Source organism: Castor canadensis, chromosome X (genome assembly GCF_047511655.1).
Source record: "Castor canadensis chromosome X, mCasCan1.hap1v2, whole genome shotgun sequence".
In the NCBI taxonomy this organism is placed as follows: Eukaryota; Metazoa; Chordata; class Mammalia; order Rodentia; family Castoridae; genus Castor; species Castor canadensis.
In genome coordinates, this window is record NC_133405.1 from 129,254,752 (window position 1) to 129,277,055 (window position 22,304).

At 38.0% G+C, this 22,304-nt stretch overlaps 1 long non-coding RNA gene across 2 annotated transcripts in view; it reads right to left on the reverse strand.

Annotated features, from left to right (window-relative positions):
* Nucleotides 1-22,304, reverse strand: part of LOC141419873 (uncharacterized) — a 236,557-nt gene that overhangs the window by 44,149 nt on the left and 170,104 nt on the right. For both annotated transcript variants that reach the window (XR_012444593.1, XR_012444592.1), the window contains exons 2-3: nucleotides 12,265-12,408; nucleotides 1,344-1,455 (exon numbers count right to left, since the gene is read on the reverse strand). This is a non-coding gene — a long non-coding RNA (uncharacterized lncRNA). The remainder of the gene's footprint in view (nucleotides 1-1,343; nucleotides 1,456-12,264; nucleotides 12,409-22,304) is intronic.

The window sequence follows — 22,304 nt, forward strand, 5'->3', positions numbered from 1 at the left end:
GAAACTGTTCCAGGAATGGGAGAAGGGGAGACAAAGGAGAATGATGGAGGGAGTTAACTCAATTATGATATATTGTAAGAACGTTGGTAAATGTCACAATGTACCCCTAGTACAACAATAATAAAAGACCAAAGCTGAAGGTTGAACAGTGTTTTCTGACACAGATGTCATAGTGCTCTGCTCACAGTCCTCCCTCCCTTCCTTCCTTCCTTCCTTCCTTCCTTCCTTCCTTCCTTCCTTCCTTCCTTCCTTCCTCCCTCCCTCCCTCCCTCCCTTCCTTCATTCGTTCCTTCCTTCCTTCTTTCCTTCCTTCTTTCTATGGTGCTGGGAATCAAATTCAGGGTCTTGGGCATGCTAGACAAGTCCTCTACCACTGGTCTACATTCCCAATCCCAAAGAAACTCCCTCTCTAACAAGTTTCCAAAAGATCCTTTTGCTCCTGGTCTAGGAGCCACATTTTAAGAACCACTGTCCTTGAGGGCAGGGTACAGTGACCCATACTTGTAATCCCAGTTACTCAGGAGATAGAGATTGGAAGGATCATGGTTTGAGACCAGTCCAGGAAGAAAGTTAGCAAGACCCCATCTCAACCAAAACACCAGGCATGGTGGTGCACACATGTGATCCTAGCTATAAGGAAGGCATAGGTAGAAGATTGTGGTTCAAGGCTGAAAAAATGTGAGACCTTGCCTGAAAAATAACTAAAGCTAAAAAGGGCTGGGGGTGTGGCTCAAGTGGTAGAGCACTGGTCTAGTAAGCGGGAAGCTCTGAGTTCAAACCTCAACACCAACAAAAAACAAAAATAGAAAAGACCATCACCAACAACACACACACCACTGCTCTCGAATGTAAATTCATAGAAGTCAAAAAGAGAAAGTATTTTTTAGAATAGAACATTATTCAAGTCTTTAGAATGCTACCCAGTATTATAGTAAATGAAGACCAAAAAATGATGGTTGGATTTAAAAGATTGTAACCAATGACAGGGTTAAAACAGCAGTTTCAGTGGGGTTCTGGAGTTTGAGGCCAGTTTGAAGTAAGTGGAGGAAAGAATGGGATGTGAGGAAGTGAAGGCAGTACAAATGCAGCTTTTAAAACAAATTTTCCAGGAATGAGGAGTAAAGAGAGATACAGAGTCAGGAAGGTTCTTAACAGGGGAAAGTGGGCATAATAGAGTGGGTTTGCATGATTAGAATGGAAGTGGAAAAGCTAGCTTCCTGTCCAGTGATTTCAGCTTTCTCAATTAAAAATCATGAGACATCATCAGCTGACAGGCAGTGAGGACAGAGGCACTAACAGAAAAGATATGAGATTGTCATCTCTTGAATTGGAAACAAACCTACCTTCTCCCTGAGGTGAGTGTCCATCAATGTGAATGCCATCCAAGAATGAAGATATAGGACAGTGAAATGGGACATTTATTCCATGCAAATACTTTGCACACCTTATGCCCAGCTGAAAGTAGAAATGAATATATCTGTTAATATACTAGTATTTAAGAATTTTTCAAGCAAGTTTTGTTTTGCTTTGAAAAATTCTGGATGTCTTCTAGGAATGCATGAGAATTACTTATCAAGCACGGTTGGGAATTTTTTGGGATGGTTTGGGAATAAAAGGTAATACCTTTTCCTCACCTATAGCAAGGTGCATGGCTGTCTCCCATGACAAAAGACAGATTAACAAGATAGTACCATACAAATTTAAGACCTATGAAGGTCTAACTTGATAAGCTTTATGTGATATGAAAGTCTTCAGAAATGAAGAAATAAGAAAACCTAAAGAAATAGAGAAATCTGTGTATTCTAATGTCATGCAGAAGTATGATTGGAGGACAAAAGGATAGGATCTAATGGCAAACTGGGGGAAAATTAGAAACGTGTGTTTGTGGGCTGGGGGTGGAGCTCAATGACAGAGCACTTGCTTAGCATGCTGGAGGCCCTGGATTCCATCCTCAACACTGAAAAAACAGAAAGGACTGTTAGTTCAGATTCTTGATGGCATCCTTATCTGTTGTGTGACCTTTCTTCATGGTACAGAGCAGGACACCTATCACATGAGGGTTTTCAACAGAGAAGGGAGGAAGGAAAGAGCGTAACCTTCCTAGGTTTGTAGCCTGCTTCTTCAGGGAAGAAGGATAATGGGAACATTATTATGACATGACCTTCATACTTGCGCTTTTTACTCAAATGCCAAGTTTCCACATGTCCTGAACCCCATTTATGGTATGGGATAATTTCTGGAATATTATCTGAAGGGGTCATTGAAGTCTACTGTGTCTAGTGGATTGTACTGGCACTCATATTGTAATTACACTATGATTCTCATTCCAGAAAGAACAGGCTTTCATTTGGGGCTTTAACAGAATTTTAAGATCTAATTTTTATAAAAATTGCCCATCCAAAATTGTTTGTGTGAGAACGGCCTAAATGTAATGTCTGGTATATTTTCACTGGTTGATTTTTATATTTGCTTTGGTTTTATTTTATTACTTGGAGAATATTGTGTTTTCTGGTTATCCACAATTGACTATTTTAGTTTGCCGAGGATTTTGAGAGTGCTAGGTGACGTATTATATATTTTTTAAAAGCCACTGATGAGATTGAAGTCAAGTTAGAAATTAATAAATGTATACTCAGATGCATGAAAAAGTTTCTCTTGTTATTAGTCTGATCTAAAGATGAATAGAACAGAGGTAGATGCTTTTGCGTTGGAGAACTCTTATGAAGTCTATGATGTTTTCTGATACTCCATCCCATGGATTAGGGCCTTTACATCTTACCTTCCAAAAGCAATTCAGGGTACTACCTCACTTCTGAGGAAGTACAAGAGAATGTTATAGAGCTAGCCATTTGAAAATGAAAAACTAAAAATGAGAGTTAGGTGTGCTTTCACACCTTTTTCTTTGAAGCACTTACCACTACTCCAATCAAGTGATTATGTAATTATTTGCATAATGTCCATTATATCCCTCTAGACCAAAAGTTCTATGATGGCAAGATGATTTCTGTTTCATCCACCACTTATTTATGGGATACAGCCCTAAGATAGTGTCATCATATAGTAGATACACAATAAATTTGATTAAAAAATCAGCAGTGAAGTTATTCTAATATAAGCAAGGGCAGAATTGGCTAGGCAGACCAGCAAATGAAAGACAAACAGTGGTGTTTGAAAGAAGAAGGATAGAAATGCACAGATTGTCTTGAGCTATTCAAAACTCAAATATCTAAAGTAAGATTTTTACAGTTCTCCAAACTATTTCCTTCAACTATCATTATTGTCATCCTCTATTCATTTGTGAAGATTCTGTTGTAACTTGGCCTTTGGGTATTGTGATGCTCTTCCTTAGAGGAAATTTCTTTTACCCCTCTTTCAGAATGTCCCACTATGGAGAGAGATTTTAAATGGGAGACTAGCCTGATCAGATTTGGACTGATATCACACCTGAATAATACGTGGAATATGTGGGCGGAATTTTACCTGATCCATTTCCCTGTTTCTAAGCTTTTGTTCATATTATTTCCTATGCCTAAAATGCTTGTATTAGTTACCTAATAGGTTTAGCTTCATGCAGTGGTTTATAGAATGGAGTTTCTTTCTTTCTCTGAAATAGTCCAAAGGTAGGAGGTCCAGGGATGGTGTGGCATATCTGTTCTATGAGGACAGCCAACAACCAAGACCCTTCCAATTATCTGCTTTGATACTCTATGTTGCCCTTATCTTCATGGTCTAAGACATCTGAATCAATATGATGGAGGAAAATGGGGAGGGGAAAGATAAGGGTACACCTCCTTCCTTTTATGGATAGATTATATAAGTTTCTATATTTCTTGCCATTTCATTGACCAGAAATTATTCATATGACCACATTAGCATGAAGGGAGGTTGGGAGAAATGGAACCCATGTGATTGGCTCAATACCAAGGGGGCACTGCTATTGAAAGGGAACAAAAAACATTGAGTGACAAACTGCCAACTTTATTATGCTACCTTCTTTTTCCTCCTAAACTATCAAAATCCTTTCTATTCTTCAGTCTAGTGTAGTTGAAATTTCACACCCTCCATGAAGCAAATGAGGGGGTAAGAAGATGTGGGATAGAAAGCTAGAGAGTAATAAGCTTGTTTTAGTTGAGTTGAGTTTACAGTTTTGGCCAGCATGATTCAGAGATCTAAAATCAAGATTCTGGGGACAATAAAATACCAAATTCTGAACTCCTTTAAATATAATGTTTAGCTTATGTTTTTCTAGATGCCTCTTCCTACTTCTGCTGATGGATAACAGCACAAAGATATGGCACATTTTTTCAGCTTTCCCTTCTACTCCTAAATTCCATGAACCTTGGTTTATGAACAGAGTTCTCAAAAAACTCTGAGCTAACACAGATCAAAGCATATTAAGTCATGACAAAAAAAATAAATATCCAGGACCCAGGTTTTTAAGCAGAGATGTATTTTAAACAAGGTATTTTTACATAGAACTCAACTCCACCAACTAAAGGTGTCAATTGTTCCATTCTTTTGCCCAGAGTTTAGAACAAGTCCTTCAACTGTCTCTCATTTGTATTTTTTGTTTGTTTGTTTGTTTGTCTGTTTTGCTTTTGTTCCTAAGATTGGAAACCAGCCATTACCTCCCTTCTTGCCTCTAGGTTTTTGTGTTTCCTTTACCAGTCTTCTGGTAAAGTGCCTTGAAGAAGCCAAGCAACCTCCTGGCTATTTTGAATTCTAGGTGGATAGATAAGTGGACATGCCCAAAGGTGACCCTTAAGTCAATTGTCGTAAGTATATTTATTTTGGGATGATTTGAAATAACACTAAAATACTCCTATAGCTAATAAACACCAAGAAATTTGTATTAGTCATTGAGATCAAATAACATTGAGGGAATTAGTTAGAAAGGGTTTTTTTTTAAATACTAAAATGTTTCTTCCAAATTAGACAGAAATTGATAATGCAGTATTCTCACAAAATTCAGACCATTGTGTAAGCCTCAAACAGATGGTTCAGTTGAGACTATGAAGGGAAATGGCAGAGAGAGGGGGCGTTAATAATATGCCAGCTTGTGTTTGAGCAATCAGAGGCCATGGCAGCAGCTTTTAATATAAAGATGGGACTATGGTAAATTGCTTCCTTGAGTCTACTCCCAAAGGTACTCAAATGCTGACACTTTATTTCTATGCTAGTAGTCTCATTTCTGGAGTCTAGATGACAGCCTTGCCTGAGTAAGAAGAAATGTTGACTAACACTTTGTGGGGTCGTGTACTGGGGAGAGAGAGGGTTGTTCTGGATGGGCTTGGGGGCCCATAAGTTCATAGTTAACATCAAAGAAGAATAAGATGATTAAAATAGAGACAAGTAAAGTATAAATGGTTGTCAGGGTTTATAAAATAAGCAATTTGAAAAAATTCGACATGATGAAAAATTGAGGTCTCTTATTGTTAAAATATACTTGTTGCTGATGTGAGCAACAAGTGACCATCTTTGTTTAAGAACAGTGAACACTAGTTTTGGACACTGTCTACAGACTATAAGAGAAGACATCTCAGAAGAAAAGATGGTTAGCATGGTATATTTATCTCTCTCTTTATAAAACAAACTTACTTATACACATTTTCCTGTGTTGGTGGAGGTTCTAGAGGCGATCAATCTGTTTATTAGAATGGCCAGTCTTGGATATAGACATGGTATCATGTATAGCAGAGACAAAGACTGGATCAAAAGAACAGATATCATAGCTGCTTAACTTGTAAAGTGTCTTATAAAGAAGGCACATGACTAGAGCCTTGTCTCAGCCACCCTGCCCTAGAGGACACATCCAAGTCAAGCTTCTTTAGGTTCATGGACTTCATCCCCTTTATGAGGGAATCTGTATCCTGATTTCTCTCAATTTCAGGGATTGGCTGATTCCTCCTCCTTCCCATCAGCAGATTCTAAGTCCTGCTCTTTGGATAACTGTGCATTTTCACTTGTGTTTTTAGCAACCCAACTCACCCCCAAGACATAATATTCATCATTTAGGTGCTATGTGAAAGTAAACATTAGTGGTAACTGTACTTCAGCGTCATAGCCCAGTGGTAGAGCTCTTTGTTAGCATACACAAGGCTCTGGGTTCTATCCCCAGCATCACACACACAAAAAAGAAGTAGTGAACTTCTTTGTACAGTTCTTTCATTCCAACAAAACTCCCTCACTGGATGCCGGAGCTCACGTCTATAATCCTAGCTACTCAGAAGGCAGAGATCAGGAGGATCGAGGTTCAAAGGCAGCCCAGGGATAGGGTTCCAAGAGATCCTATTTCGAAAAACCCTCCACAAAAATAGGGCTGGTGGAGTGGCTCAAGGAGAGGCCCTGAGTTCAAGCCTCAGTAACTCAGAAAACAAAAACAAAAACAAAAAAACTCCCTCCATTAGCTCCTCTTAATCTTAGAGAAATGAGAACTGAATACTATACTTTAATTCAATGCATTATGAATGTATTAACTTGGATAGGGGAGGGCATGTCCCTAAAAGTCACACTTAAAGAACAAAAGACACAAGGGCTTATGTAAGGACATGACATTTAAATTTTAGCATCAAGTAATAGTCTAGTCTAGGATAGCCCAGATGTCATAGAGATGAGATACTGTTTCTTCAAATGAGAAGGAATCTTGAAGATTTTTCCTGTCATTTTTGCAACATATTGCTTACTTGAACCACTAAACTTACATTCATGTTATAAAACATTATAAAGAGGTAGTGGTACACAATTAATAAACTTTACATTATAGAATATGTTTATATTGGAAATTCATGTGATGAAAACATCATGAAAGATTATTTAGTATCACAAGATGTACTGAATGACAAGAGAACTATCAATAAGATTATATTATGCCTACTTCAGCAAAAAAAAAAATCCTCATTGTTTAAACTTCCTTATTCCTTTCATCTCAGAGGGAAGAAACTTTAATATATTCAGGTAAATTTTGTTTCATCTGTGTGCTGTAGATTACAAATTTAAGGCTAAATGTATTCTATGGAGGAAAAAAGTGTATATTCGTAATTTTACAGTAATTTGACAGATTACTTTCGTGTCAAATAACTAAAAGTAAAAGGGAAGAGGAACTTAACAAAGCAGGACTGATTAGATTTTACAGCTTTGGGAGTGGGGATGTGAAGTTGAATTATGGGCATCTTAAAAAGCCTGTGTATATGTGTTCGGGAACTTTTAAAACTATTAACTGACTATTTAAAACAATCCCCAATAGTTAATTTTTCATGCTGAACTTCAAAGTTTATTTTAAATAGGTACAAAAAAGAAAATAGTGTTTTTATAAAAGTCAAGGTGATTTATGCCTGAACTTGTAAAGGAAACAGAAGAGAGTTCTGCCTGTTTTAGCAAACAGGGGCTGGAACCTGATATCTGCCTTTCAGCCTCTCTTGGGGTCTTTGTTCTTTCATCTATGATAGGAAGTCAAACTTCTTCTTTAGATGCTTTTATTTCATAAAACAAAGACCGGTAGCTTGAGAAGATTTTTATACTTATTGAAAAAACTACATATAATACTATTTAAATTCCTTAAGCGTTTTCATTTAACTCAGTTTGTTCAATGACATGTGTGTGGGGTGTGTGTGTGTGTGTGTATGTAAATAACCACTTCATAAATCCAGTTGTGCAGACCAAGCTTTTGAATGTTTGGAGTTACCCATGATTGACCGCTCTGTTTTCTTCATCAATTCTTCAGTGAAGCATGGCAGCTCTACCCTCAAAGCAAATCTCACTTCTGACCACTTCTTACTGCCACCACTGGTGCCAACCATCATTGTCCAAGTCCACCAACAATCTTCCACCTGGCTCCAAATTGGGCTTTCCTTTCTCTTCCTATACCCCTGGTCCATTCTCCAGAGCAACCTAAGAGAACTATGTAAGCCCAAGTCAAACCATGTCACTCTCCTGCTTATAACCTTCCAATGGTGCTCCCCATCATATTCAGAACAAAATCCACATGCCATTCCAGGGCTGAACAATTTTATAAAATTTGGCCCATTCCTTTCTTCTGAGCCTCTCTCCTTCTGCTATAGCTACCCCATACTCACTCCTCTTTTCCTACTGGTCTCTGTGAGTGCCAGCCTTTTGCTTTCAGAGATACTGTCCACCTTACCAAACTAGTACACATTCAATGTCTATCTCTTTCTGCTTTTTTTTAAAAATCATATTACTTGGCATTATTTCACCTTATATATTTTGATTTTCTTCTTTTGAATTTCTAACTTTGCTATATTCTTTATTGTAAAACATATTAATTATGCAACAACTTAAGAGTCTACTTCTTTACAATGTTTTCTGACGTAAGTAAAAGTTTAATGGTTCCAATAAGAGTTTAAAGTACACAATGGGTCTCAGTTTCTTTCATCTGCAGAATAACAGTGGTGTTGATGAAGTTGGTTTGAAAATCTTCATTATCTGTCTATCTCCACTGCAATGCAAGTTCTGTGAGGTCATGGACTTTGCCTGCATTCTTCACTGCTATGTCCCCAGCACATAACAGTGTTCAGCACAAACAGAATGCTTAATAAGTATTAGTGGAATTAATTAATAAGCAAACATGTATACACTCATATATGCACTGACCTAGGGGCAGCTGAAAAAACTGGGTTCATTACCCCATCCATTTATCCAGGCTCCATAAAAACATTACCACTTCCTAGTTTTACATCATGTAAAAATGGCCTTCCCTCCAAATAATTAAACTATTAAACACAATGCCAAGATCCATCCATGAGAAGTATGCACCAAGGTCTATAGGATTATACACAGCAGATTCACACTGCTTATGTATGGTATGGAAAGGAAAAGAGATGAAGGTCACAGAATCTTCTGAGATCTTCTGAGGTGGTACCTGAGCAAGCCAGGTGAAGCAAAATAGGAAGCAAATCCAGCATATGAGAGAGAAAGCAAACAAATTGACAACCAAGTTGGCCAGCTGGCTGGTAATGTCCCTCCCCAAACTGAGAGTACACGAAGAAAAACAGGCTTGAAAGGAAAAATGAGGTATTCAATTATGATAATCTTTCCTGCCTCGTGTAGTAACCCAACTCAATGGTTTAGCCAGCTACAGCTCTTGAGAATGAAACCCAACAAAAATATTTCTCAGCTCTTCATGTGGTAGGCCCAGGGGTCAGCCATCTTGTAACCTCCATGACTTGGTACAATGTCTTGGCACATATTTGTTTAATTTCTTTCATTGAATTATACTGAATTCCTAATATATGTATTTTCATAGACATTTCTTTGTAAAGTTTTCATTAACTCCAGGTTAATAAAACCTGGAGTATCACTTTTATCTCTATCTCTCTCTCACTATTTTTTTTTAGTAGTACAGAGACTTGAACTCAAGGCCTCACCGTTGCTAGGCTTGCTAGGCAGGCGCTCTACCACTTAAGCCACTCCACCAGTTCCCTCTCCATCTCTTTAAAGACCTGTAATGTCATTTCAAGTTCCTCTTTTCAGGCCTGTAGACATTCTTACCCCCATGTCATAATGACCTTCCTTGCATAGCACATGATTCATAAATAGATTTTTTATAACAATACTTATTCTCTTCTGATTACATGTGCTAAGTACAAAGACCTAACTCTAGAACACAGTAAACATCTCTCTGTAAAGGGCCATATGGTCTCTGTCAAAACTACTCAACCCTATCTTTGTGGCACAAAAGCAGCCACAGACACCACATAAACAAATGAACATGGCTATGTTTCAATAAAACTTTATTTACAAAAACAGGTGGCAGACTGCATTTGGCCCTCAGGCCATAATTTGCCAATCATCTCTGCTATAGAGTAATATAAATACAAATATATACATGCATGCCAATCTATACATGCAAATAATATATAGATACATACAAATTATAAAACTGCAGCAATTTTGAGGTAAAAAAATGTAGATCATATTCTTAAAAGATTGAAAGAAAACATTTTCCTAAGTATACTACACTGATTTCTCTTTTATATTTAACAGCATCAAATTCAAAGCACGCCCCGTGAGAAAAGATCAGAGAATCATTTCTGACCTTCTTCGTTGCCAACATTCTCTGATGTTATTGACTAGTATTCTTTCAAAAGGCTGCAGCCCAAGTAATTACTTTCATCTTTATTTTCAAGGAGCAAGTTAGTACCCAATTAAAATAGCAATTCAATTAAAGCTAAAAATCTCAAGTCAGTATTGCTACCATTGAAAAACAGATAAGTTCTCAATGGTTTTCATAGTTTTTAAAGAAACTGAAATCTAATATTGTCTGTGATGCTGCCCACCAACCAGGGAGATAGTACCGAGTCATTTTCTCTGTGCTATAAAAGGAACTTAATGTTCTGGTCAGGAACCACTGACACTTAGTATTGATTTTCCATGCTCAATTTCTCCCCCAAGTCTTGGTCTTTCACTCAAAGATAATTTCATTACTAACAAGAAGCCTGGACTGCATGGAATGAACAGTGGGGAACTGAGTTCTCTAAATGGATTCAGCCTCTTACCTCCAGCTGCTGGCTTAGCCAGGCTACTTTCCTCATTTAGCACCTGATGCTTCCTCCTTCTGTAGGTCAAGACCTTTTTGAATGTATATGGTGATTGGAAGAATTTAAAAGGATCTCTCTTATGAGTCATTAACTGAACAGCCATGGACAAATTGATGGCATTTTAGCTGTTGCATTGCAGTATTCAAACAGCCTTGTCTCCATTGAAGTATTTGATTTGTTGATATCTGAGGCCCTTCCTGATTATTCGCAGAAACCAATTGGTTCAATGACAATTCGCTTTGTGTTTTTCGTGTCTGAGAAGAACTCTTGAGTAAATATGCTCTTGACCACATCTCTTCTATAACAAGGTTGGAATTCATTTGGAGATTGTAGGGATAGTCCCAGTAGGAGAGTAGGTTTGGGGAAATGCAATCAGAAAGAATCAGAAAGGGAAACCAGAGTTGCCCACTGTCTTCTGGGTTTACAATATAAATTCTTCAGTCATTAGAAAAACTCATATTCAAATAAGAAATGAGGACAAATGGAAAAGATTATAGTGAGTGAGAACTTAAATGTTCCTGACTTCTTAAAAATATGCAGTCAGTAAAGGTTAACTAAATGAATACTAAGCAGAGTACTCAAATGCTTTTGGGTGTAAATATTGATATGACTTTTCCGAAGGGTATTTGGGCACTATGATTCAGAGGACTTAAAATTATTCTGCTTGTTTGATCTAGTAATTAATCCATTTCTAGAAATTTGTGAACAAAGTAACCAGAAATAAACAAAACCAATGATGAAAAAGGACAGTCTTTAAAGGGAAAAACTAAAGACAGCAAAATGTCCAGCAATAGGACATGTTAACTAACTAATGGTAAATCCATACATAACAGTCATTCATTCTTTCACCCAGTACTTATTAAGCACTTGTTATGTGCCATACACCTTTTAGATACTTGGGTAAAAAAACTGAACAAGAAAAATAAGTTGTCTGCCCTCATGAAACTGACATGCCAAAAGGAAATAGGTAAATGAATAAAAATAATTTCACAAAATGATGTTAAGAGGGAAAAAATGTGATGCATCAGAAAGCAAAAAAACATCTTTCCATAGCATATTTAGTAGTAAAAGTTACAATATAAAACACTTAGATCCAAGCTGCATAAAATCACAAATTTAAGAAATCTTTAGGGCTCAAAGTGAGGCTCAAGAGGTACAGCACCTACCTAGCAAATGTGAAGCCCTAAGTTCAACCCCTAGTAACGCCAAAACAGAAAAGAAAAGAAATCTTGGAAGAAAGTTTTAAATTTGAATAATGATTACTGTAAGGAACTGCCAAACAGAGACCAGACCACGTGTAGAAAAGAAAGATTTATTGGGGCACAGACTGCCAGGCTGACTCTCTCGGGTTCAGAGTGCAGCAGCCCAGGTAGATTGGGTTGTGGGCTTTATAGGAGGGACCATCTATCAAAGGGGGGAGGGTATCTGTTTCAGAGAACAACCCGGTTGTTGGGCCCTGATTGTCAGTGATCACCAGATGGAACAGGTCAACATGTACCACAGGTTGAAGAACAGGAACTTGTTGCAGTTTTGCAAGCAGGGGAATTTTTACAAGCGGTTATGCTTCAGGGGGCCTGGTTAAAGATTGCATAGCCTCGGGACTTTCTGCCCGCCCTATGGACATCAGGGACCTAACAATTACTTCTGGGTTGTGAAATTATGGATATTGTTTCAGATAGAACAGAATAGGTCCTGCTATGGTAACACATACCTTAACTCTTTCAGGGGCTTTAAACAGAGAATGTTTCTTCTTTGTCACGCAGGGTCTGTCGGAGAGTCTAAGTGACTTGGCCAGCCATGCTCCATCCGAAGGTTCAGTGTTACACAGCTATAGCAGCAGAGCCTTCCAAGATCCCTGAGGCAGGAGTAGAGAGAAGGGGGTTTAGGCACTGGCAATTAAATGCTCTCACCTGTCAGTGACACATGAGCTTCTACTTACATTTCATTGACCACCACAAGTTACATGACAATGCCTAACTAGAAGGGGTTAGAGAGATATCACCCACCCAAGTGTGTGGCAGAAGAGGAGTGACTGGTACAGAGGGCAATGCGGACCACAAATAAGTTTTACATTCTTTTTTGTACATTTGTATAATTTTGCACATCATCTTTAGTGAACATGTATATATTTACAACCAAAAAGAAAAAGGGTTTTCTTTGGAAGAAAGCTGACTCAGACTGAAAGCAAGTAATTGAGAACTTGGAATAACTCAATAGTACAGCACTTTCCTATCATGCGTGAGGCCCTGAGTTTGAGCCCCAGAACCTAAAAAAACAAAACAAAACACAGGAAATTATTCTGTGACTTGGTTATTTCTTACATGATGCTGGCCTCTAACTTTGAAATAGTGTTTAGGAGGCAGGCTAGAATTAGGGAAAGTTTGGGACTCATAAAAAAACAGATGACTTGATATTGTATGTGTTTGTAGGTTGCCCTCACCTGGCCCAGGGACCACCCTCACCTGACCTGGGCACCGCCCATGCCTTTCCCACTCATTCATTATTAGATGGAAATCACTTGGTTCTCCCCTGCTGCTAGATTAGCTCAGGTTTTAAAAGCACCTGGAGAATAGAGACATGCTCTCTTTGCCTGCAGATTCCACCTGCGCCCACCATTCTCTCTTCTGTATTTCCCTTCCCTAGCTTTTAATGACCTCCATCTACACCCACCTGCCCTGTGATGGATTCTTCCCTGAGGAACACAAAGAATTTGGAAGCCCTCTGATCACAGACACTGCCCCTGCCGGCAGCATTCATACCCCATAAGAAAGAAGGGGGAGCCTAACGCTTTCTGGTCACTTCCATCAAGTCCTTGGATGTGATGGGAATTAACCATTTCCTGGGTTCCCCTCTCCTTAAAAATCTTGCAGTTATTAAATGTCATGTGGTTTTAATAACATGACCAGAAAAGGTCCCAAAAAGGATTGTTAATTTGTGAATTTGGGGCCCTGTCCTCTGTGGGTCAGCATTTACATGTTGGTCTTGACTGTTCAAGTAAACATCTGACAAAAGAGAGAAAATCTCTCCGGCCTATAGTTAGTTGGTTCTAGATGAGAAGGAAGTGGGGGCAGAACCTCTCCAGAGTATGAAGCACGGTTCTGGGCATTCCAAGCGCTTAATCCATTTTGGTTAAACTGAGTTATGAAAACCAAAGTAACAAAGATACAGACACTGGGCAAAAAACTGAATGTCTGTTTACTTATTGTTAGATCAGAGGCTCTCAAATGGAAGTTGTTTCTCCCCTGGAGAGATTTTCTAATTTGGTGGTGTCATGACTTGGAAAGTTGCAATTGGATCTAATGGATAGAAAGCAGAGATGCTGTTGAACATTTTACAGTGCACAGGACAGCCCCTCCCCCAATTAAAAAAAAAAGAATTATTTGGCCCTAAAAGTCAGTACTACTGAGACTGAGAAAGCCTGTTTATGCCACATCCAGAGTCATTACCTGAAAACATCTCTGAGTTACAAAACCACCCTGGAAAAAAACTGAAGTTTTTTGCCCACTTATCCATCAGTCTCCTGGATTCTCACCCTATTCCTACCAACTTTCTGGAATGAAGTGGGGTGATTTGTCTTCCTTTCCTCCTTCAGCATTGTAGAGTCTATTCACATTGAGTAGACATCCATCTATGTGGAAGCCTGGTGTTGACATACAGCATTAGTCATAGAATCTCATAGGAGCTCATCAGGGCCTCCAGCCAAATCTCCCTCTTTGTTCCGATTTAAATAAAAGCTTTCTTTAAGAACTCTTCTAAAAAGCAATCCAGTGAGATGCTACCAAGTATGCCAAATCCAATTACTTTCTGCTTTCTAGGCTATTATTTGGAAAAAACCAATCCTCCCTAAGCCACTAAAGTCATTCAAAAAACATGCCAAGGTGACCACATTTAAAGGAAGTGGAATCTTAATGAAAGTCCTGACACCCACAAAGTACTAATGAGAGGGCAGGGTTGGCATCTTAGTCAAGAGCCTCAAGCGTGTCCAGAATGTTAACATTCTTTATTCTGAGGCAAATAGATCTTTCACAATGACAGAGATGGTCGGACCACTAATGCCTGATTCGGATGCTTTGTCACAGAATGAATCATCAGGGCCATTAATCAGCACCACAATCATAATATAACATGGACAGTACTGGTTTTCAGGGTGTCCTGTTTTCAGAGGCAGTTTTTTCCTAGCTTAGACGCAGCTGCTATGTGGTACACAATGATGTTTTCTGTCTCTTCCCAGGAAAATTCATTAACCTGGGTGGGCAAGGATCATCGGGGATGCGATGGAAGCCGTATGTGAATAGAAGAGGAAGTCTCAAATGAATAGTGCTCAGCCCCTGTGCAGTCCAACTATCGCTCTCAAAATGTGGATGGAAATGAGAAAGACAAGTACTTTCATTTTCTATGTACATAACAAATTACCACAGACAGTGGCTTAGAATAATATATTTATTATCTCACAAATTTTGTGGGTCCTTCGCTGGGCCCTCTGCAATCAACATAGGAACAGTAGTCTCATCTGAGACTCGAGGACTTCTTCGAAACTCATTCAAGTTGTGGGCAGAATTCAGTTCCATGAGGTAGGTCAGAGGACGTTCCAAACTGGAGGTCCCCAGCCTTCTGTTGGATGTTTACCATATGCTTGCTTCTTAAAGGCCATTAGAAGAGACGTCCTACTTCAAGTCTCTTTTTCCAGGGAAGGTCCAGATCCTCTTTTAAATGGCTCACATCCCCACCCTACCCCCAGGGCTGGTGGAGTGGCTCAGGTGGTAGGTTGCTTGCCTAGCAAGTGTGAGGCCCTAAGTTCAAACCCCAGTATTGCCAAGATAAATAAATAAATAAATAAGTGAAAAAAATAATAAAAGGCTCACCCTCACCTTATGTCAAGGCCACCCAGGATGGGTGGATCTTCCTTTTGATTAACTCAAAGACAATAGCTTTTTTAATGTAGAAAAGCAATTTATTTCATTAAAAGCACTTACACAGTTAGTCACGGAGGGTAACAGGCTTGTTGCTGAAACAGGTCACCCAAAATGGAGATGGTATCAAAATAGAGACAGTCAAGGGCTAATTACTAAATGAAACAAAAACCAATCAATGATTAATTTTAAGAACAGATACAAGCTATCAATTCACTCTTCTCAACTTGACGGTCTACCTGTGGCACAACTGCCAGGTAAAAATATACATCTTTACAACTCGGTTCCAAGTTAAAAAAAAATAATAATAACCATTTCTCAGAAAAGGAAGCAGTAATATGAAAACAGTTCAAGAAATACACCAATGAGCAAAAAATATATGGGGAAGGAGGAAAATGTAGTTTTGACTTAACTGGAGAAAGCAAGAGGAGGCTGGTCTACATTGAAAATGTGCATTCTAGAAAGTCAAGTGTGAAAGTTTAGAGTAGTAATCTATATAATTTGATTCTCCCCTGATTCCTGAATAAAAATGACATCTTGCAGTGTTTATACTTTTTGGCTCAGATACCTACCTCATTGGTCTATTCCTTACTCACTGTAGCCTTTACTTAGAGTCTGAAAAAGTTGGATGATATAACTTAAGAAGAAAAATAATCACACATAACACTCTCCTTTCTGTAGCTATTTTACACCTAGATCTGTTACTAGAAAACTCCTGAAGAAAATTTAAACAAAAGTCTGGGCTTTGTTGAATTAAGTCCCCCAATTAATATTTAGAAAGAGATTGTCATTACATTTGCAAAATCCCTTCATCTTTGTCATACTCTATTATTCCACAGCAAGACACAGGTCCCACCCCCTACTCAAGGGGAGAGGATGACACCAAGGTGTGAATACCACGGAGCAGGAATCATAGCAGTCATCTTAGAATTCTGCCTTCCACAACAACATCGTGTGTATTGAAGTCACTAGCATATGAAGTCACTAGAATATGTTGGATGTCAGAGTTCGTTTTCTACCCAGTAGGATGACAGCTTAAAAAAATAAGCCAAAAGTAGCAAAAAGAACATAAGACACAAGTCTTAAAGTTGTCTTTGAGTTAAGTCTGTTAAAAGACTAAGCTTTTAACGTGAGAGAGTTGGATTAATAGCAGTTCCTGAAAAATGACTTGGCATTTTCATTGTTTATAAGCACAATAAGTAATGTTTGTATAGTGTGGTTTTTTAAAAGGCTCATAATGCAATTTATAGAACAGTAATAATTATACAGTGCCCAGATCAAGAAAGAAAACATAAACAATGGGCCTGGTGCTGCACATGTCAAGACACATCTGGAAAATTTTTGGCAGTTCTGGGCTTGACATTTGAAGCTGAACATTGCTCAAATGAAACCTTAAGATCAAATCATATGAAAAATGTTTGAAGGAACTGTGAATGTTTATAAAAGAAACTGAAGGGGAAACAGGATTGCAGCCATGTAAGAGTTGAGAAAGCAGAAATAAAATGAGAATTACAAGGAAACATATTTCCCTCAGTCTAAGAAACACAGGTCTAATATTTAGAGTTGTTCATAAAGGAAATGACTTATGGAGATGAGAACTAGTATTCAAGACTAATCCCATTCAATAGATGCTCTTTTTTTTTTTCTGTCTTTTCTTTTTTTGGTGCTGGGGATCAAACCTAGGGCCTCGCGCATGCTTGGCAAGTGCTCTACCACTGAGCTACATCTGAGCCCCAATGGATGCTCTTGATTCCTTTCCCATCTCTGATAATTCTGTCCTTTCTCACCTTTGTCTTTACCCAATCTCATTTTCTCAGTGGTGAGCATGAGTAGGTTTCTCCTAACATAATAAAGCAAAATCCCTCAGCCTCCCATTGCACCAAGCTACTGGCTTTCTTCCATCCTCTTTGAAGCTTGACTTTCTGAGAGAGTGGCGTATACTTGTGGTTGTCCTCTATAGCCTTCACTCTCCTGTCAGTATAACTAGTCTGGCTTCTGCTCCCATAAAGATGACCAAATTGATCTTTGGTAAATCACTGTGGATAATTCCAGGGGGTGGTCTTTGAAGTTTCTCTTACATGACACTGTTGACCACACTGTCCTTTTGGAAATCATCTCTTTCCTTGGTTTCCCTGACATTACCTTCTCTTGACACCACTTGGACTCCTTTAGCCACTCTTCCAGGCCTTCTTTGCCATCTTTGTTTTCAATGATGCACATTGATGCTCTACCAGATTCTGTCCTGGGCCTAATTTACTCTCATTCTACCTGATAGCCTTTCTTCATGGTATCATTTTAGTGACTCTTATTGCATGGTGGGACCTTACTTTTAATATAGATCTCTCTCTCTCTCTTCTTAAATTCATGTCTCTTTCTCCAAAGATCAGCTGGAGGGCTTCATTAGAAAACCTCAGAGTAACCTGAAACTCAGTAAGACCAAACCTGAATTTATAATCTCCCACCTTGGCCCACCCTCCAAATTTTCCTCTTTTTGGTTCCTCATGTCAGAGAACGGTTGACAGGATGTCCTCCTGGTACCCACCCTCATCCTTATCAGTTCTTCCTACTTCATCATCTGCAAGTCCTGAAGATACTCTCTCCAGATCCATCAAATTTTCTCCATTTCTGTTAGTACTAACTTGATTTATGACATCAACTTGTGCACAGAGAAATATAATAGATTTTAATATAACTGGTACTCACCTCTCCTCAAAATTTTCGCTATATTTATTAGAGTATTTTTTAAAGTTTCTCTTTTAAAAATTCAGATTGTGTTCCTACTCCCACTCTTCTATTGTATTCATGATATGCCTACCCTCCTTGTGTGCATCTGCTTGCTATAACTGTGACAAATGTTTGAGATAATCCACTATAACATGAAAAGGTTTATTGTGACTCACACTTTTGAAGGTTTCAGTTCCTGATTATTTGACCTCCATTGCTTTGGGTCTGTTGTAGCATTGTGCATGGCAGAGCAAAACTGCTCACATCATGACAAGCCATGGAGCAGAGAGAAAGAGAAGACTCCCCAGTCTCTCCTCAGTCTCTTCAAGGACATGCCCTCCGACTAGGCCCCACCTCCTAAAATTTCCACTGTTTCCCAATAGCACCAAGCTGAGGACAAGCCTTTAACACATGGGCCTTTTAAGGACCTTCTAGATCTAAACTATAACACTCCTTAACCTAGCATTCAAGGTTCTTTATGATCTGGCTTGCCAGTGCCTCTCCAGCCTTATCTCTTGTCATCCCCTTTCTCCTATGTTGTTCTTTCTAGCTATATTATACCATTAATGGGTCACATAGCAGCAATTAGTCCTTCCTGAAAATCCATCAGTTCTCCCCTATGTCATGGGTACATGTCACCCAAGTAGAATCAGAAAGCTTGGGTCCCAAAATGACCATGAGGAAGGCCATGTACCTAATCATTTGATTGGACCATGATGTGAACAAGAAATAAGCATTTTATTGCCTTCAGTCTCTCAGATTTGGAAATTGTTATAAGAGTCAGCCTACAGTAATAACACAACTATCTACTTCAGAACTATTAGGTGAAAAAGAAATAAACTTCTACAGTCTTTATACCACTGTATTTAAGATCTCTGTTATGCAGCTTAGCTTTACATTAGCTAAAAGTATGATTCAGAATATGTCTGAAAATAATACACAAATGGAAAACTTCATTCAGCGGCAATTACTAAATGACCATGGGATCTTTCTGACAGGTACCTTCATCCTATAAAATATAGTCATCCTTCCATGTCCATGGGTTCTGCATTCATAAATTCAACTAATCTCAGATCAAAAATACCCAGAAAAAAATTGCAACTGCCCTGAATATGTAAAGATTTTCTTTCTTATCATTATTCCCTGAACTATATATATACATTATAACAAGTATTTACATAGAATTTGTGTTAATAATATTAAGTATTATAAATGATCTAGAGGTGATTTAAAATATACAAGAGAATATGCATAGGTTATATGCAAATGTGACACAACCTTATGGAAGAAATTTGAGCATCTGTAAATTTTGGTATCTGCAGGTGATACTGGAACCAATACCTGGAGGATACCCAGGGATGGCTGTACTTTGAAGCAGTATTTTCTTAAATTGAGACTGTTACATGCATACTGAAATGGAAATACATCCAAAAGAAATTCAAGTGGGAAAAAAAAAAAGCAGCCTAATGATAGCTAACCTGTATAAATTGCTGTTGCCAATTATCAATTATATATCCAATAAGGAATTCATATCTGGAATATATAAAGCCTTACAAGTCTTTTATGAAAAGATAAATAGCCCAATTTAAAAAAATTGGCCAAGGATTGAAATAGAAGCTTCTCCAAAGAATATATAAAAATGGCTGACAAGCACAAGAAAACAGGGACATCATTAGCCATTAGAGAAATGCAAATCCAAATTACAATGATATTCCATTTACACCCGCTAGAATAGTTATAATCAAAAAGACAGGCAGTAACAAGTGGAAAATTGGAACCTTTGTATATTGCTGGTGGGACTGTAACATGATGTAGCCACTGTGGGAAACAGTCTGGCAGTTCCTCAAGATATTAAATACAGAGTTATCATACAATCCAGCAATTCCACTCATATATACTTATAGCATATATATTGCAATATATGTGCAAGAGAAATTAAAATATACATCCATAAAAGTATTCATGGCAACATTATTCATAGTTGTTAAAAAGTGGGAATACCCAGATGTCCATTATGTGATGAGTAGAGAAACAAAATTTTGGTGTGTAGGACAAAATTCTATTCATATGATAGAATATTCTTCTACAATAAAAGAAATGAAGTGCTGATACATGCTTCAAATGAATGAACCTTGAAAACTTCCTGCTAAATGAAAGAAGCCAGACACAAAGGACCACAGATTGTATGATGCTATCTATATGAAATGTCCAGAATAAGCAAATCTAGAGATGCAGAAAGTAGATCAGTGGATGCCCAGGGCAAGGGGGAGAAAGCAACAAGGAGTTACTGCTAACAGGTGCAGGGTTTCTTTAGGGAGTGATGAAAAAGTTCTAAAATTAGATTGTGGTTATATTGTACCTCTGGGAATATATTGAAAATGATTCAAGTGTACACTTTAAACAGATAAATTGTATACATGTGAATTATATCTCAATAAAACCACTAAAATAATTTCTATGCTAGCTTCTTGGAGCAATTCAGATAGATAAGTGAGATTATTGATCTTTTAAAACAATCCCTATGTTTTTGTGTATCTCTAAGCTTAAGCCATGCTCCAATTTTTTTTTTACCAATTCCATCAGCATTACAAAAAGTAAAGAATGAAAGGTAAGAGCAAGTTTATCTGCAGAGGCACAGCTTAGTGAAATGCCCTAGGAGAAGGGAATTAGGACAGGCTGATGCAAGAACAATGTTGTATTATAACCACAGCTTATTTAAAATACAAGTTCTCTCCTGCATCTGTAAATGAACAGCTATTCTGCTATTTATGTTTCTGAAACTCAAGTGCTTTGGCTGTTCATAATTGTGACATAAATAAAATATCTCTGGAAAACCTATTTTAAAAGAAACTGTGAGCTGGGGAAGTAGTTCTGTGGAAGAGGGCTCGCTTAGCATGTACAAGGCCCTGGGTTTGATCCTCAGCATCACAAAAACAAACAAGGAAACAAGATGCTGCACTAGGCTCCATACCAACCACTTGAATGTACGACCTGAATGCCCTTGAAACCAAGACATAGTCTTCGACTTTTCAGTTGGAACAATTTCAATTTCAAAAATTGCAAAAAGTAGTAAAAGGAATTTCCATGTACCCATTATTCATGTCTACATTCACTAATTTGTAATAATCTATCACATTGCTTTATCAGAGTCTCTCTTGTTACACGCCGACACACACACACACACATACACACACACTGTTTTCTGAACCATACGCAGCCAGCATACTCGTTAGCCCTTTACTGTGTATTTCCTACATTTGCTAACATATCCTATATGTTCCCAGCATATGCTCTTACATAACTAATGTGTAGTTGTCAAAATTGGCAAATTTAGCACTGATGCAGTATTAGTATCTAATCTGTAGTCCATATTCCATTATTGGTAGCAATTAGTTCTTCCTGAAACTTCATCAGTTCATTCAACAGTATACTTTACAGCAATTTTTTTCTAGTACAAGATTCTGTCAGGAATCACACATTGCATTTAGTTGTCATATATATTTAGTTTACACTAATCCAAGACCAATCCTAAACCATTTTGTCTTTCATCAATATTTTTGTTTCCTTATTATTTTTGAAGTATATGGGTCACTTATTTTATACAAGGTCCTTTCATATAGGTTTACCTAATGTTTTGTCAAAACTTGTTCAAGTAATGCCTATTTGGCCAGAATACCACATAAATGATTTTATGTCTTTCTCAGGGTCTCATAGCTGGAGGCACAGGATGCCTGCTTGGCCTTACTGGCAATGGTAGTTTTGATCATTTGGTTAAAGTCTGGTTCCCGTACTGTATACTTATTCTTTTTGTGACTAATAAATAATTGGTGAGGAGATACTCTGAGAATATGTAAATATCCTTTTCCTCACTAAGCTTTCTTCCTGTCTACATTTGGAAAAAATAATTTTTAAAAGGTCTCAAAACTCTTGACACACTCAGAGCATACATTCTTGATACATGTTTGCATCAAGGTTATCTTAGATTATAGACCCAGGTGGACAGGAGCTGGTCCATGAAGCTTATTTAGTACAGAATGCAGTCGTGATATGTGTTCATAATAACTATGAAAAATTCTTAGCAGCAAAGATAAGCTTAAATTGGATATTTCAAATATGA